The 15,686-nt window shown below is 31.6% G+C and overlaps 1 protein-coding gene across 1 annotated transcript in view; it reads left to right on the top strand.

Annotated features, from left to right (window-relative positions):
- Positions 1–789: 789 nt before the first annotated feature.
- The window catches only part of LOC148309667 (cholesterol transporter ABCA5-like), an 83,221-nt gene continuing 68,324 nt past the window's right edge, over positions 790–15,686 (top strand). Inside the window, exon 1 of the mRNA XM_088259631.1 lies at positions 790–1,067. The gene's annotated coding sequence lies outside the window, so the exon portion shown is untranslated. The remainder of the gene's footprint in view (positions 1,068–15,686) is intronic.

Genomic DNA, 15,686 nt, shown 5'->3' with positions numbered 1-15,686 from the left:
AAACTTTCTTTTTTTAGTATTAATTTATTTAATATGTGTAAAACATGTTTTTAAATAAACAAGTAAATAATACAATTAAATCATAAATATCAAAGTCATACCTTCCAAAAAATAGATTACTCTCGTGTTTAGTTATTGTTTCAAAATGTACACTTATTTAATCAGTGGTTTGGGATTGAAGTGATTGCCAACGTTGGGTGGAATTGGTGAATGTTGCACTTGTGTAAAGTGATCACGCAACCAGCCCATGACAGATAATAAACCCTATAAATACCCAGACTTCCATAATCTTCTTCACCTATGTTGACATGTCAAAATGTAAAATTAACAAAATGTTAAAGTAATGTGGAGAAAATCCAGATTTGTGAACAAATATATGGACACACTCAAAAAGTTGTAAACAAATTGATGTGATTTAAAATGGCGAAATTCGCAATCAGTTTGAAATAGGGGTAGTTTTTTGCAATTTCAGGAAGTAAAATAATGATAAGACCGTACTTCCGGGAAATTTTCCAAGCGTAGGTACCCGGAAATAGTGAGAAATTAATTACGATAAGGGCTCGGCGTGAAATGTCTCACTCTAGCTTTCGATTCAAACAGTTTAATGGAAGAACTTTTGACTAAAAGGTATTTTGTCAGAACTTGTATATTAATTTGTATGACATCGAATGAAAGGCGCAGCGGGTGAACCGCGCAGGCGCCGACTGTGGGACAACGCGCATGGCCGATACAACCATTTCAGCATTTCAAGTCTTTCAGTTTCTGCTTCCGCTGATCCAACATGGCGGCGGGGTTGTGTCATGTTCTGTTCACCCTCTAAATAATTTCTACCACAACCCTTGGGTTGCCGGACTCGGCTTACTCTGGTCAATAAACATCAGTTTTAGTTTCGAATTGTTACCTAACAGTACTCCGCGCCGGTGAAGTGTTGCAACGTCATATTTTTTGGAAATTATCCAGTGTGTGTGAATCATTTCATCATTTGACAGTTGTGAGAGAATGTTGTAAATTTCATCTGTAATCGTCTGTTAATATTATGTGAATCTATGTGAACGCAGCAAATATCTGTAAGTAAATATTATTAACTACACATTTATATACATTGAAACTATTGACACAGTTTTCTTAATCTCTAAATTATTTAAACTTAGGTTTTATTTCTCGTAATGATATACTTTTCTAATTGTAATATTTTCCTATAAATGTGATTTTGTTCTGTGATTATTTCCCCCTAATTTATGCGTCATTTATCAGCACTTAAAATCAAACATCATGTTTTAAAACAAATTCCTTAATTTATTCAATTCACATTTAAACAAAACCTTTATTATATAAAACTCAACTCCCACAAATTGATTTCTATCAATAAACTCAAATTTTCTACTTTCTTACTTAAATAAATATATTTTCTAATGAATAATTTGAAGGCTACTACGCATTCGGAATCAAAAGAGATCTATGTTCCTGAAAAAGTAAAAATACAAGGGTTTGAAATCGTACTCACGTTTTCAGAAGGCACTGAAAATATTAGATTTTGTTTAACTAACCAAAACAACAACGACAAAAAACGTCGTTTAGAAATACTTACCTACGTTTTCATAAAAAAAGTAATTCTATCAAAATAAAGCTCTATCCTGAAACGGCTGAAAGGTTACCACAGATTTTTCATAATTTTTATTCGTATAGATACATTTCTTTTAATGCAAATATGGTCGTTCTGATGCGTAAAAAAGTCTTTAAAATATTTGTAATGTATTTATTGTCGTTTAATTTATATTTTTAACTTATGTCTATAAAAAATGAAAATATGTACTAGAAAATATTTTAATATCGTTTGATATTGAAGCATGTAGAGAGTTTAGTCTTCTCGGGTGCTGTTTTTTTTTTTTATTGCATTATTTGTTTATTTTTGTGACAATATATAAAAATACAGTACAGGAATAATTGAAAGTATTGGAAACAAAGGCTATTGTTATAAATTGAAACTATTGGTAGACCACTGTCTAAATAATGTAAAAATGTTTGCCATGAAAAGAACATACAGGTATTTGCAGTTATAAAAATAACGTTTTACAATCAATTTCTTAAATTATGAATAAAATTGAACAAGCGTCTCATTGTCATAATATTGTGGTAAAACATATTCCAAACTCTCAGGGCGCTTGTCCACTACCCAGAATTTGACCGTCCGGCAATCCGGTTTTGAAGAATGAAAGCGACTACGACAGTTTAGCGTGATCGAATTTACGCGCAACGTGTTTACGCATCGATCAAGAGTTTCGATCTGAAGAAAGATGGACAAAAGCACAAGCCAATCCAAGCCAAACATCGTTTTAAAATATTATTTCCTGACATCTCACCAAAGATGAAGAAGAATGTGGAAGTCTGGGCATTTACGGGGCTGACGACCGTCATAGGCTGGTTTAAGTGATCACATTATCACTAGAACTTCACTACATTTATTGGTGAGATGAAAAGAAGGTTTTTATTGAGCAGAAACCCTTTTATTAGTATGTGAGGTCCGAATCCTGGATTATAATCACACACATGAGAAACGCCATTATTTTCATCTCACCAATAAATGTCTCTAGTGAAGTTCTAGTGATTCAAGAACAATGTTTCAAAGTTGGATCATATTTATAGAACTTCCAAGAATTTGAGTAGTGTGGTTGTCAATAATGGGTAAAATTGGTGAGTGTTACACGTGTGTAAAGTGATCACTTAAACCAGCTTATGACGGTCGTCAGCCCCTTAAATGCCCAGACTTCCATATTCTTCTTCAATATGTTTCAATATGTTTTACTTAGTAAATACCTAAATTTATTGAAAAATCTATTGTTACACGTGTTTCGATGTACATTTTCATACACCGTATGTGAAGCTAATTCTAAATTTAAGAGTTGAGTCCAGACATTGAAGGTTGAAGAGGGGGTAGGAGCTGTATCTCGTTTTGATTTCTTTATTATTTTTTATTTCTTATTAGTGAGAAAATAGACTTTCCAGATTTTGTGAACAAGTATTTGGACACACTCAAAATGTTGTAAATAAATTGTCTAGTCAAATTATAAGCTTAAATAATAAAAATGAAAATGGTATTTTCTGGCGTTTCTCGTGTGTGTGATTATAATCCAGGATTCGGACCTCACATACTAATATAAGAGTTTCTGCTTAATAAAAAGCTTCTTTACATCTCACCAATAGATGTCTCTAGTGTTCTAGTGATTCAAGAACAAGGTTTCTAAATTGGTTCATATATACAGAACTTCCAAGAATTTGAGTAGTGTGGTTGTCAATAATGGGTAGAATTGGTGAATGTTACACGTGTGTAAAGTGATCACTTAAACCAGCCTATGACGGTCGTCAGCCCCGTAAATGCCCAGACTTCCATATTCTTCTTCATCTTTGATGAGATGTCAAAAAGTAATATGAAAGTAACTCCTGTAATTGGAGATAATCCAGATTTTGTGAACAAGTATTTGGACACACTCAAAATGTTGTAAGAAAATAGACTATAGGGGGGAGGCTTTGTCATATTTTTAATTATTTATTTATTATTACTTATATATTTTTTATGAATTTCTATTGTTTCAAAATGTTGCAATTTATGTCTTTTCGAAACAATTATTTTTAGGATTTCGACATATTTTTTTCTTTAATATATGATTGTTATCTATTAAATTGCCAGCGAATTATGCCAAATTATTATTTCTTAAAGATAATTAAATGCACCGAAACAAGTGATATGATGGATTTTAAGAAATGGGGGTAATTACTAAGTAAAACTTCAATTAAAAATAAATAAATTACCTCAATTTATTATAGTTATTTTCAGGACCCACCGTTTCAAATGCAGCATCCAAAATCATCATGAAATATACTTAAATTCCACTCTCGAATTAGTTCACTCACTACCCACACAACGTCTCTTGCGTGTGTTAGCAGATGATTTAAAAATTAATTCCGACGTATTTCTCGGGAAATTGCATACAATTATAGCCAACTCCGAGATCTAGGTGCATAATATAATCTGCGTAGGGACTGTTGCACTCTTGACTGTTGTAGCAGAAGTTTCTACAACATTTTGAGTGTTTCCAAATACTCATTCACAAAATCTGGATTATCTTCAATTACAGGAGTTATTTTCATGTTATTTTCATCTTTGATGAGATGTCAAAAAATAATAGCAGAAGGGTCAACTAGTGCAGTGTTCCGCAAACTTTCTATATTCAAGGTACACCTACCAAATTAAGAATTTTCAGAGGTGCATATTTACCATATTATTTATTTATTTATTTATTTACGGCATTACTGCCTTTAAAAAAAATAACATAGAAATTAGAAATTAAGAAAGATTAGATAGAAAATAATAATAAATGATAAATAATAAAAATAAAAATGATGAAAGAAGTTAAAATAAGAACAAGTAATAAAAAAATACAAAACTTGGTGAAAAAAAAATTGAAAAAATTGGTACAAATTAGGGAAGCCAATTATCACCATAAAATTTATAGTAAGGGATCCAAAAAGTGATCTATAAATTTTGACTTTAAGATATTAATTGATGTACTAAAAATATCAACCAATTATTCATTGCCATATCTTAGAATTCTCGGAATAGAAGAGAACATATCGTAGTCGTACAGGGGAAAGTGACCAACTAACAAAACGCAAAATGCTCAGGAGGGCCATTTAAGTCACTTTTGCTTGATAATAAAATAAACATCAATGCAGTTAGTCATTTTTAACAAGTCAATATATTATACTTCCAAGTTTAAAATCCTTTGGGATTTATTTCAGGGCAATATTAAGCTAGTAAGATATCAAATAGTCAATGATCACGTTTTTGTAAAAAAATGCACTTGGTCACTTTCTTCTGTATGACTACGATATCTCCAGTAATATATATATTTTCAAATGTATAACATGTCACTATAATATTCTAGTACATAGATATCAGTTAAACTATAGAAATTTCATAACTTATTTTTAAACCAAACACTGTTTCTTGTAGTTTAATTATCGAGACTGGCGAGACGGAAGATGGCGGACTTTGTAGCATTTTTTATTCAAAACTACATCGTAATAATACCTCTTATTTGTTGAGAATATCATATTAGTCTCGTATCCCCCAACACTCATATGTACTTAAAAATCATACCGACTGGACTATCAGCCTTAAAGCGCTTGTGCACTACACTTAATTTTACCGTCCGGCAATCTATTTTTTTTTTCAATAAAAGAGACTGCGACAGTTTAGCGTGATCGAATTTATGCGCACCATGGTCACGCACCGATCGAGCACACCGATCCGAAGAAAGACGGCCAAAAGCACAAGTCAATCATACGTTTTATTATGCTAACCGGACTGCAGGACGGTAACATTCTTGTAGTGCACAAGCGCCCTTACAGTTAATATCCTGTTACTGATTCAATGCCCAGCGCACCATTATTTGCTGATAAAGGACAATAATTTACGATGTTTTGATGGTAAATTAAAATTAATAAAAATATTTGCGTTAAAAAAATTGATTTTATGGGGTTAAAATAACGATACGTGGGTAGGCAGGTTCCTACCTATGGCAAGGGCCGGATGAAGTAATAAGAAGCTATTCATATTTAGGTCTCGCGTGCACAAATTTTAATGTTACTTGTTAAAAACCTTTTAACAGTTTTCACTGCGAACCTCCAATAATAATGTTTTTTTATACTTGGATATATAATGTTTGCATGGGGCGTTTTTCGTAACGCAATGATTGTTTTGGCAGAGAAATATCTTTTAGTTTAATTATACAAAATTAAAATATGTAGTCAAATAGATAAATTAGTTAAATTATCTTTTTACAACATTTTGAGTGTGTCCAAATACTTGTTCACAAAATCTGGATTACCTCCAATTACAGGAGGTATTTTCATATAATTTTATACATCTCTCCAAAGATGAAGAAGAATATGGAAGTCTGGGCATTTACGGGGCTGACAACCGTCATAGGCTGGTTTAAGTGATCGCTTTACACACGTGTAACATTCACCAATTCTACCCATTATTGACAACCACACCACTCAAATTCTTGGAAGTTCTATATATATATGAACCAATTTTGAAATATTGTTCTTGAATCACTAGAACTTCACTAGAGACTTGTGAGAGAGACTTCACTAGAGATTGGTGAGATGGTCGTCAGCCCCGTAAATGCCCAGACTTCCATATTCTTCTTCATCTTTGACGAGATGTCAAAAAATAATATGAAATTATCTTTTAGTTAAGTGAAAAAAAATCATAGTAAGTTGTAGTTCGTGATATGATCGAGACATCGTCAGCACTGAGATCGCTTACGTAGTAAGTCGATTTTCATATCGTGGTGTGTCCTTATTCTCACCAAATTTGTCCTTGACTTGAGCTTTGATCTTTCCCTTTTTCCCTTTTCCTCCCTCCCGTCCCTCTTCCAGGTATTTCTTTTATTAAATTACAAGTGTGAAATTTAACTGGAATGTTACAAATACCTGTTTTGTGTTACTCGTGTAATGAAAATGAATTAATGTAACTGTTCTATTAAATTTCCAAATAAATAAAAAATAGCGTCGTAAAGTGGAAGAAGGTTTTTTTCTCGCAGTGTCCGCTCTGCATTCGATCCCATATCGCTCACTCCTTTCAACAACATCATAAATAAATAAAAAACTTGATTTTTCAGGAGATCGTTTTAAAATTTTAAAAATATAATAAAATGTATTAAAAATAAATATCAAGCCACCTATTGAACTCTTTACTGTGCAACAGATCTTTTTATATAAAACCTGAATGTTTTTCCTCCATTTGAAAAATATTTAGTATTTTTAAAAAAATAATTAAACGATACCTTTTCTTCAAAATGCGAAAACAACACTTTCTGCCCTGTAGCGGGTAAATATTAAGTTAAAAATATGCCGCTTTTGCTGGGATATAGTACATTTTCTGGGCATTTTAAAAACATGCACAACTGAAAATTTACGATTTTCGATACATGACGTTGTTGAAAGGAGTGAGCGATATGTCATGATGGGTCGCATGCAAGTTTTATATATTTTAATTTTGCTACTAATCTTTAATGCTTCATTTTGCTAACACATCTGCATACGACACGAATGACTTGTTTAGGGCCTTTGTATTCAATAGCAACTTAATTTTCTTTAAACCCAGGTAACGTTTTGCCATTTTAAATTCACAATTTTGTTAGTTTCGGAAAGGTTATATGGCGGTCAGTCTACCTCTAAACTATGTTTCAGCCGTCGGTATATTTTCCCCTAACTGGGACGATGTTGGGTACACACGTACATTATTCGATATTCCCGACATTCATGACGAGGTCTGAAAGAGACGTTTTGACGTTTTGCCAGGAAATATCGCGTCGCTGCATACATGTTCGCAAAATCACATTTACCCAATGTATAAGTATGTCAAATATTTAAACAAAAAAACTCCCTTCATGTCTAGCTTTTTCCTTTAAAACAATAAATTCAAATATCATTAAAATATTCACTACAACACCATATTTCATCATTTTGACGAATTATATAAATATAGATTCTAATTACATAATCACAAACATTGTTTCTTCAATTTTTTTATTTGTAGATTTGGCGTTTAATTTGTAGAACTCCATTTTAATTTATGTATTAATTTTCAAATCAAACACAGATTTTTTGAGTCTACCAAGTTGTATTTTATTAACAAAAAACACATAGAAATTTAATATTGTGACAGTTGTTTCGCCTAGTTATGGCATTTTCAAACGAATGTATTTTCATTCGTTAATTTCGTGCATTAATTCTTATAACCTGTATATCGCTCACTCCTTTCAAGAACGTCATAAATAAAATAAAAAACTTGATTTTTCGATGAACGTTTTTAAAGTTTAAAAATATATCACAATGTCGTAAAAATAAATATCAAGAAACTTATTGAACCTTTTACTGAGCAACAGATCTTTTTAGGTAAAACCTGAAGGTCTTTTCTCCATTTGAAAAATATTTAGTATATTTAAAAAAAATAATTAAACAATACCTTTTCTTAAAAATGCAAAAACAACACTTTCTGCCGTGAAGCGGGTAAATATTAAGTTAAAAATATGCCGCTTTTGCTGGGATAAAGTACATTTTCTGGGCATTCCGAAAACACACACAACTGAATTGAAAATTGACGATTTTTGATTTATGACGTTCTTGAAAGGAGTGAGCGATAAGTGCAATGGTCGTAGATCCTTCCGTACACCGGTAAGGTTTTCGATTCATTCGTGAAGTAGGCCAATTGTTGCGCCATCAGTTGAAAGATTTGTGAAGTGTTAGCTTATTCCTTTCATAAGCCCTAGGAGGCTCAGGCTTCCATCATCTTTCATCAAAGATGAAGAAGAATATGGAAATCTGGACATTTACGGGGCTGACGACTTTCATAGGCTGGTTTAAGTGATCACTTTACACACGTGTAACATTCATCAATTCTACCCATTATTGACAACCACAGTACTCAATTTTTTTTTGAGTTCTATATATATGAACCAATTTCGAAACGTTGTTCTTGAATGACTAGAACTTCACTAGAGACATCTATTGGTGAGATAAAAAGAAGATTCTTACTGAGCAGAAACTCTTTTATTTAAAATAACTCCTATAATTGGAGATAATCCATATTTGTGAACAAGTATTGGGACACACTCAAAATGTTGTAGAACGATACATATTTCATATCAAGTTAAGACACCTTTAACAAACATATTTGATTAGATGCAAATGGTTGTGATTCCAACTGGACATTACAGCGACGTTGAAAACACAAAGGGTTGTAGGAAATCAATTGTGAGTGTGACCAATCGATTCCCCGTACGAGTCTCCCTCTGTTATGGCGTAATTACAAGCATTACCCGTTCCCAATTTCGTGACATGGTGTCACCACGATAAACATCCTTGTGTGTATTGTACATATTATATGTACCTGCTACATATACAGCCTGAGGGTGAAATGTGTCATAATTCTGTGACGAAACAAACCATTTATGGTACAGTTACTGTACAATATTTGAACAAAAATATTTTAATGAGGAAACTCAATGCTTTCTTATGCATATTTATTATTATAATTTAACCAAGCACTATTCCTATAGGTCAACAAGTACTTACCATAGATTAAACTAAACCATAATAGGGTGAAATGTGTTATAATCAAGGCCTACTAGAGACAGGCCTGGGCGCGCAAACGCCGAATTACGAAGTCAGTGCTATTGTCCGCGTGCGATATGCGAGTGGAATTTCGGATTATTTTTTAAAGTTTTAAACCTACAATTTTCGAAAATCCAGATGTTTAAATGATAACAGTTTATACAAAAAAGGAAAGGTAAAAATAAAACGAATTAATATTACATAAAAAGGCATTATTTATTTTCTTATATACGCACACATACACATATACATGTATACATATATTTATATATATATATATATATATATATATATATATATATATATATATATATATATATATATATATATATATATATATATATATATATATATATATATATATATATATATATATATATATATATATATATATATATATATATATATATATATATATATATATATATATATATATATATATATATATATATATATATATATATATATATATATATATATATATATATATATATATATATATATATATATATATATATAATATAATATATCATACTCAAAAACACAAAAATAGTAATGGAACCTACAGTAAATTATACAAGTAAATTATAATAATGACATCAATAAAATGTTGCATTTACCAAGTAAAATTAAAATTTAAAATGGACAGAAATTACCACAAAGCTATAATCTCACCATAAAAGACATGCATCAGGAATATAATTATTTCTAATATGTATATTTATATATATATATATATATATATATATATATATATAAATATGTATATATATATATATATATATATATATATATATATATATATATATATATATATATATATATATATATGTATATACATATACACATTTAACATTAAAAACATGTAATATAACAGTAATTGAAAAAAATCTATTCAACACAAATATTTTAAGCATAAGATATCAAATGGAAAAATAATTGGACATGAAAAGAAGCTTATAATTATGTAAGTAAATTTCTTAATATTGGTGACCATATAAGTCGATTCAATTACAACATTTGCATTTAATCTTGTACTACTCAATTTAACAAAATACTTCATTTTTGTTAAATTGACGATTGAGAATATGTGATTTATGTTATGTGAAGGATTTAATTTAAAGACATGTTACATTAATTTACTCAAACAGTTTGCACATTAGGTTTGATAGTTGATGGTTATGGATGAGAAAAAACGAATAAAATTTTAGTACTTTTCTACTTGATCCCGAACAACTTTGTGCAGCAAGTTCATCATTTTTGATTTTTGCTAAGTTACTTAAAAGGATTTTACAGGTTCTATGGCAAATATTTTCTAATATTATTAGCAAAGTCTTATTACAAATACATTCATTTAAAAAATCACCTTGATTCAAGAAATAATATTTAATTTAGAAACACTTATCTTATTTAAAATATAGAGTTGATTCTGGCCGCTAATAAAAACATCAGGACAATAATCTAAAATTGTTTGCAAACTAAACCATACCAATGCTGTAGCAAGAGGAATGCACAAATAATTAGTATTAAATAACATATGATACGTAGCCGAGGAGTGTACAAACATTGACGCTGCAAATATCAAAGTATTCCCGCTGTATCGACGGAGATTTTTTAGGGTAGCGGCATACTTAATTTGTTCTATAATGAACATAATTCTCTGATCACTATCTGGGAAGTGTGATTGCAACATAATTAGAATATCATTTAAATCAATGGCGGGGATGGTAATGTCATGGATAGAGGATTCAATAAAATTTATCACGTCACTTAAATCATCTACGTTTTTGATTATACTCACATTTCTTGGATGACGACTTTTACTTACTAACTTATTACCTAAATATAAATGTATTTTTAAATCACTCACTACTTTAATAGCGCCCAAAACACAAGGCGCATCATTTAAGTCAATTAAACACAAAACTCTTTGTAACGCTGTCTCCGTTAAAACCCATTCTGGTTTAATTTGATTGGTCTTAGTTAAATCGTCTAAACTGTTTATGGATTTTGCTTCATTCAGCTTCCTTAGGTCATCGAGGCTGTTTTGAAGAGCGATCTCCATCCGGGATGTCTCCACATCAGCGAGTCTTCTAGTTGATTGGGGTGCGGTGGATAGATATTAAGGAGCACTCGGAAATATTGTAGGAATTGCTCCCTCACGAAGCTTGGGAATTTTGCGAGGCACATCTATAGCTTCCTCGCGTACTGTGCATCTGTCGCTTCGTATAATCATGGATTCTTCGAAATGCTTGATGCAAACATATGGATTTTTTATTCCAGAAAAATCCGTAGGAATCCGACGAAGCCATTTTTTTCCGTAGAGCATCGTTTTTTGGAAGAGCAAATGTGGATACATTTTCTTTTTGAGAGCGGTAGTTGGATTTACATCCAAAAACGCTGCAACATCTCCCCATTTTGTTTTGTAAACCACCTGTAATGAAACAAAGAAATTAAGCGTAGGAATTTAAGAATGCTAAGTTTGGTCATCCGAGGTTATCGTTTGGTTATCTTGGATAAACTCAACATGAATAGTGTATGTTTAATACAATAATTTAATATGATAACGAAAACGAACAGAAATTTGAGTCGACATCATCTCTCGTGAGTAAGCTCATGGATTCGTAAGCGAAATATAACCTCAAATGTGAAATAATGATTTTGTTGAAAATATTAAGTATTGTTATAAATAAAACACGTGTCAATATTCACGTTACATAAACACTTAAAAATGAAATACAAATAAGTATGCATTGTTATATAAGCTAAAAAGTAGCAACGATTTATTGAAACGTTTTGAAACGTCAAATGAGATTTAAACTCGTATAAACATCGAAATTGTGTTATAAATACGAAAATTACTTACCAATTTAATTTTCAAATACACTTCACTGTCTAATCACTCACTTTGAAGTTTATATGCTTTTAATTCAATATCAAAACAACACACAAATAAAGCAACAACGAACATCAACATAAACAATCGCGGCCATTTGTAAACACTGGACGCACCGACGCACTCCGCTTGGCTCGAACTGCAAATTTTAGAACACCGATTTGATCACGTGACATTTCAAAAACCCTTGTGCGCCCAGGCCTGTCTCTAGTCGGCCTTGGTTATAATTCAGTGACGAAACAAACCATTAATGATGCAGTTACTGTACCATATTTGAACAAAAAACATTTCAATGAGGAAATTCAATGGTTTTTTATGTATATTATTTTATTATAAATTAACCAAGTACAGGATAACCTCGTTTTACGCCGGGGTTCCGTTCTTAGCGACACCAGCGTAAAATGAACACAAATATAACGGACGACATAAGGTTAGGTTCCGTGTCGAACAGTATTGCATGTTTATTTAATACATACCCTATTTATATTCAAAATAAATTGTAAATATATTTCACAAAAACATAAATAAGTACGTTTACAAAATAAATAATCTCTTAATATAATTACTTATATAATTGATTTTTTTTAAAATAAATATTCATTCACCAGTTCGTCAGCACGAAATTAAATTCTTACACTTAAAAAAAAGCATCTAATTTAATTTGCTTCGATTATTGCTTTCTTTCTTGCAGAATCTTAGCATATGGGCTAACGGCAGCTGTGACGCTTCTTTCATTTTCACCGTCACATTTTGTGTTACTTGCCTTATTATTTCATCGTCATTTCCGTTTTTAACCCTCCCTTTCCAGTCTTGTGTACCTTGTACACATTGCTTTAATAACCATCAATATCTCTATAAATATAATAAATACAAGCCTTAAGATTTTAGGTATTCCTCCATAACATATTTACGCATTGATTTAAAAATAATATGAATAATAATCTGAATTTATCGGGTACATCGGAGATATTTAGTGAATATCGGAAACAAATTGGCGTATAAACAACGCGTGAAGAGTGTGCAGGAACCGCGACGCTATATTCGCATCTCACATTTGCATACTTGCACTGTCATAACATTAGCGCATCGATCAAAATCCCCATCTATCTCAATTATTAACCTTTCTATAGAAGAAAGGGTTCGAGTTAGATCGGCTGTTTTTAAGGTTTTTCCCATCATTTTCTCTTTCATCCTCTTCTTCTCCTTCTTCGGGTATTTTTTGATTGAGGGCGATCTTATTCCTCCATCAACTCTTCTTATTCTTGATAAGGGATACCCAAGGCCAGCAATGGAAGATGTAATTTTTAAACGGCGTAATTCGAACCGGCGCAAAATAAGATTTAACTTTACTGATATAGATTAAACAATTTCATTATATTTTCTGACACTTCATATGCATTGCCCGCAAATGTCTCTGCACTGTTCCGTGTCTGTCTGCTGTGCTGATCGGGGTTGTGGAGGCGTCTGTGTGCCGACTGCTTTTAAACGTAAATTCACAATAAAATCGGGATACAATTTTGTTTAATATTTTCTAAAAAATTACAATTTAATTCATACAAAAAAAATGCTTTGCAAGAGAAGGTCTTTCAGGAAGCCTCAATGATTCTGCATCAGATCTGGGAATGCGGTGGGAGAAATTTCAATGACACTTGACATGGAAATGTGTAAATACAAGTATGTTGATCAAAGTAAATACAATCGGAAAATAGTGCAACAAATACGTGCTAAGCGATTTACAGAAAAATCAGAAAAAAGCTATGTGCAGCGATAAATACAATCAAAGTAAATACAATCAGAAAATAGTGCAACAAATACGTGCTAAGCGATTTACAGAAAATCAGAAAAAAACTATGTGCTGCGATAAATAAAATCAAAGTAAATACAATCAGAAAATAGTGTAACATATACGTGCTAAGCGGTTTACAGAAAAATCAGAAAAAGCTATGTGCCGCGATAACAAAAAATGGTTGCGCCGCCCTGGTGCTTTGGACTTCCCTCGGCATTATCGGGCAGGTAAGCGGGGTCCCTCTGTCCGTAGGGTGCGATGCTAGTGTCTTCTCATTGGCCGGCGGAACCTGCGAGCCGAGGTCCCGCAGGCGAGACGGGCCGACGCCGGCGTCGCAACGCCCGGCGCCGCGGGCCGCCGCTAGGGGAATCGCTAATAGAATTCAAAGGTAGCGAGCAGATTCAATAAGGCAGTTGAGTTACGGTGATGATGCGGACGGTGCACTTGTAATATATTGTGCGCTTTTGTGATTTGTTTCGCGGAATTTGGAGGTGAATGAGTGAGTCACATTTTTGTATATTGAATTTTAACACATCGTACAGGAGAAAGTGACCAACTGACAATGCCTAAAATGTTCAGGGGGGCCATTTAAGTCACTTTTGTTTGGAAAGAAAATAAACATAAATGCAGTTAGTCATTTTTAACAAGTTAATATATATATATATATAATACTTTCAAGTTTAAAATCGCTTTGGGCTTTTTTCAGGGCAATATTAAGCTAGTAAGATATCAAATAGTCAATGATCACATTTTTGTAAAAAAATGCACTTGGTCACTTTCTCCTGTATAACTACGACATTTCAAATAAAGTATAGACCTTACCTCGATATAACGGACTAATTGAGGAGAGGAGGTGTCCGTTAAAGCCGTAAGTCCGTTATATGAAAATCGGTTGAAAAATAAATCAACAATACTTTTTATTGAGAATATGAACACTGTATTTCTATATTTATACAGATATTTAAAAAAAAACAATACTAAACAAAAATTTATTGTCTTGGGACACTCGTCGTGAAGTGACGTTGCTGTTTGATATCGACGCTCTTGATTTCGGTAATAATGCTTTGAAAAATGAATCGAGTTTTGTTTGCACTTTTGAAGTTTTTAGAATAAAAAATATAAATTGTTTACATACGACGACACTTGAATGTATGATATTAACACGACGTTCTTACATTTGACCGGATTTTTCGTTTGTTATATCCGAAGGTCGTTAAACAGAGGTCCGTTATATCGAAGTTTTACTGTATGTGTGAAAATTGAAGACCGGGTGGTACGAAAAATCTAATGCTTGAGTAGCACATCCTCGGTATTTTTATTTTTGCAAATAGAAATGAGAATTCTAATGATTTTTGGTGATTTTTTTTAATATATCGCGTCGGGGTTCCCATTGTGTGACTGGCCATATTTCACTATTTTTTTTTAAATATTACTATTTAGGAATAACTCACAAAGCTACTACTTTTAGAAGCTTGATTATAGGTAGTAAATGTGAAAAATACATCTCAAACCTTAGGCCAATTGAAAAAAATAAGTTTAATAAAATAAATTCATTTAGCGGTTGGAAATTGAACCCGCGACAATCAACTATAAACGAATAGACCATTGATGTTATTTATATTAATAAATCGAATTAGATTTGGAATCTTGCCAAATATTTGACAAATTGTATTATATTGAATATTTTGCACAATTATATATATATATATATATATATATATATATATATATATATATATATATATATATATATATATATATATATATATATATATATATATATATATATATATATATATATATATATATATATATATA

This window comes from Brachycentrus maculatus, unplaced genomic scaffold (assembly GCF_059751285.1).
Source record: "Brachycentrus maculatus isolate JH-2025_06_01 unplaced genomic scaffold, ASM5975128v1 h1tg000119l, whole genome shotgun sequence".
NCBI lineage: Eukaryota > Metazoa > Arthropoda > Insecta > Trichoptera > Brachycentridae > Brachycentrus > Brachycentrus maculatus.
The sequence above is the reverse complement of the archived record's forward strand: the minus strand, read 5'-3'. Positions and strand labels throughout refer to the sequence as shown.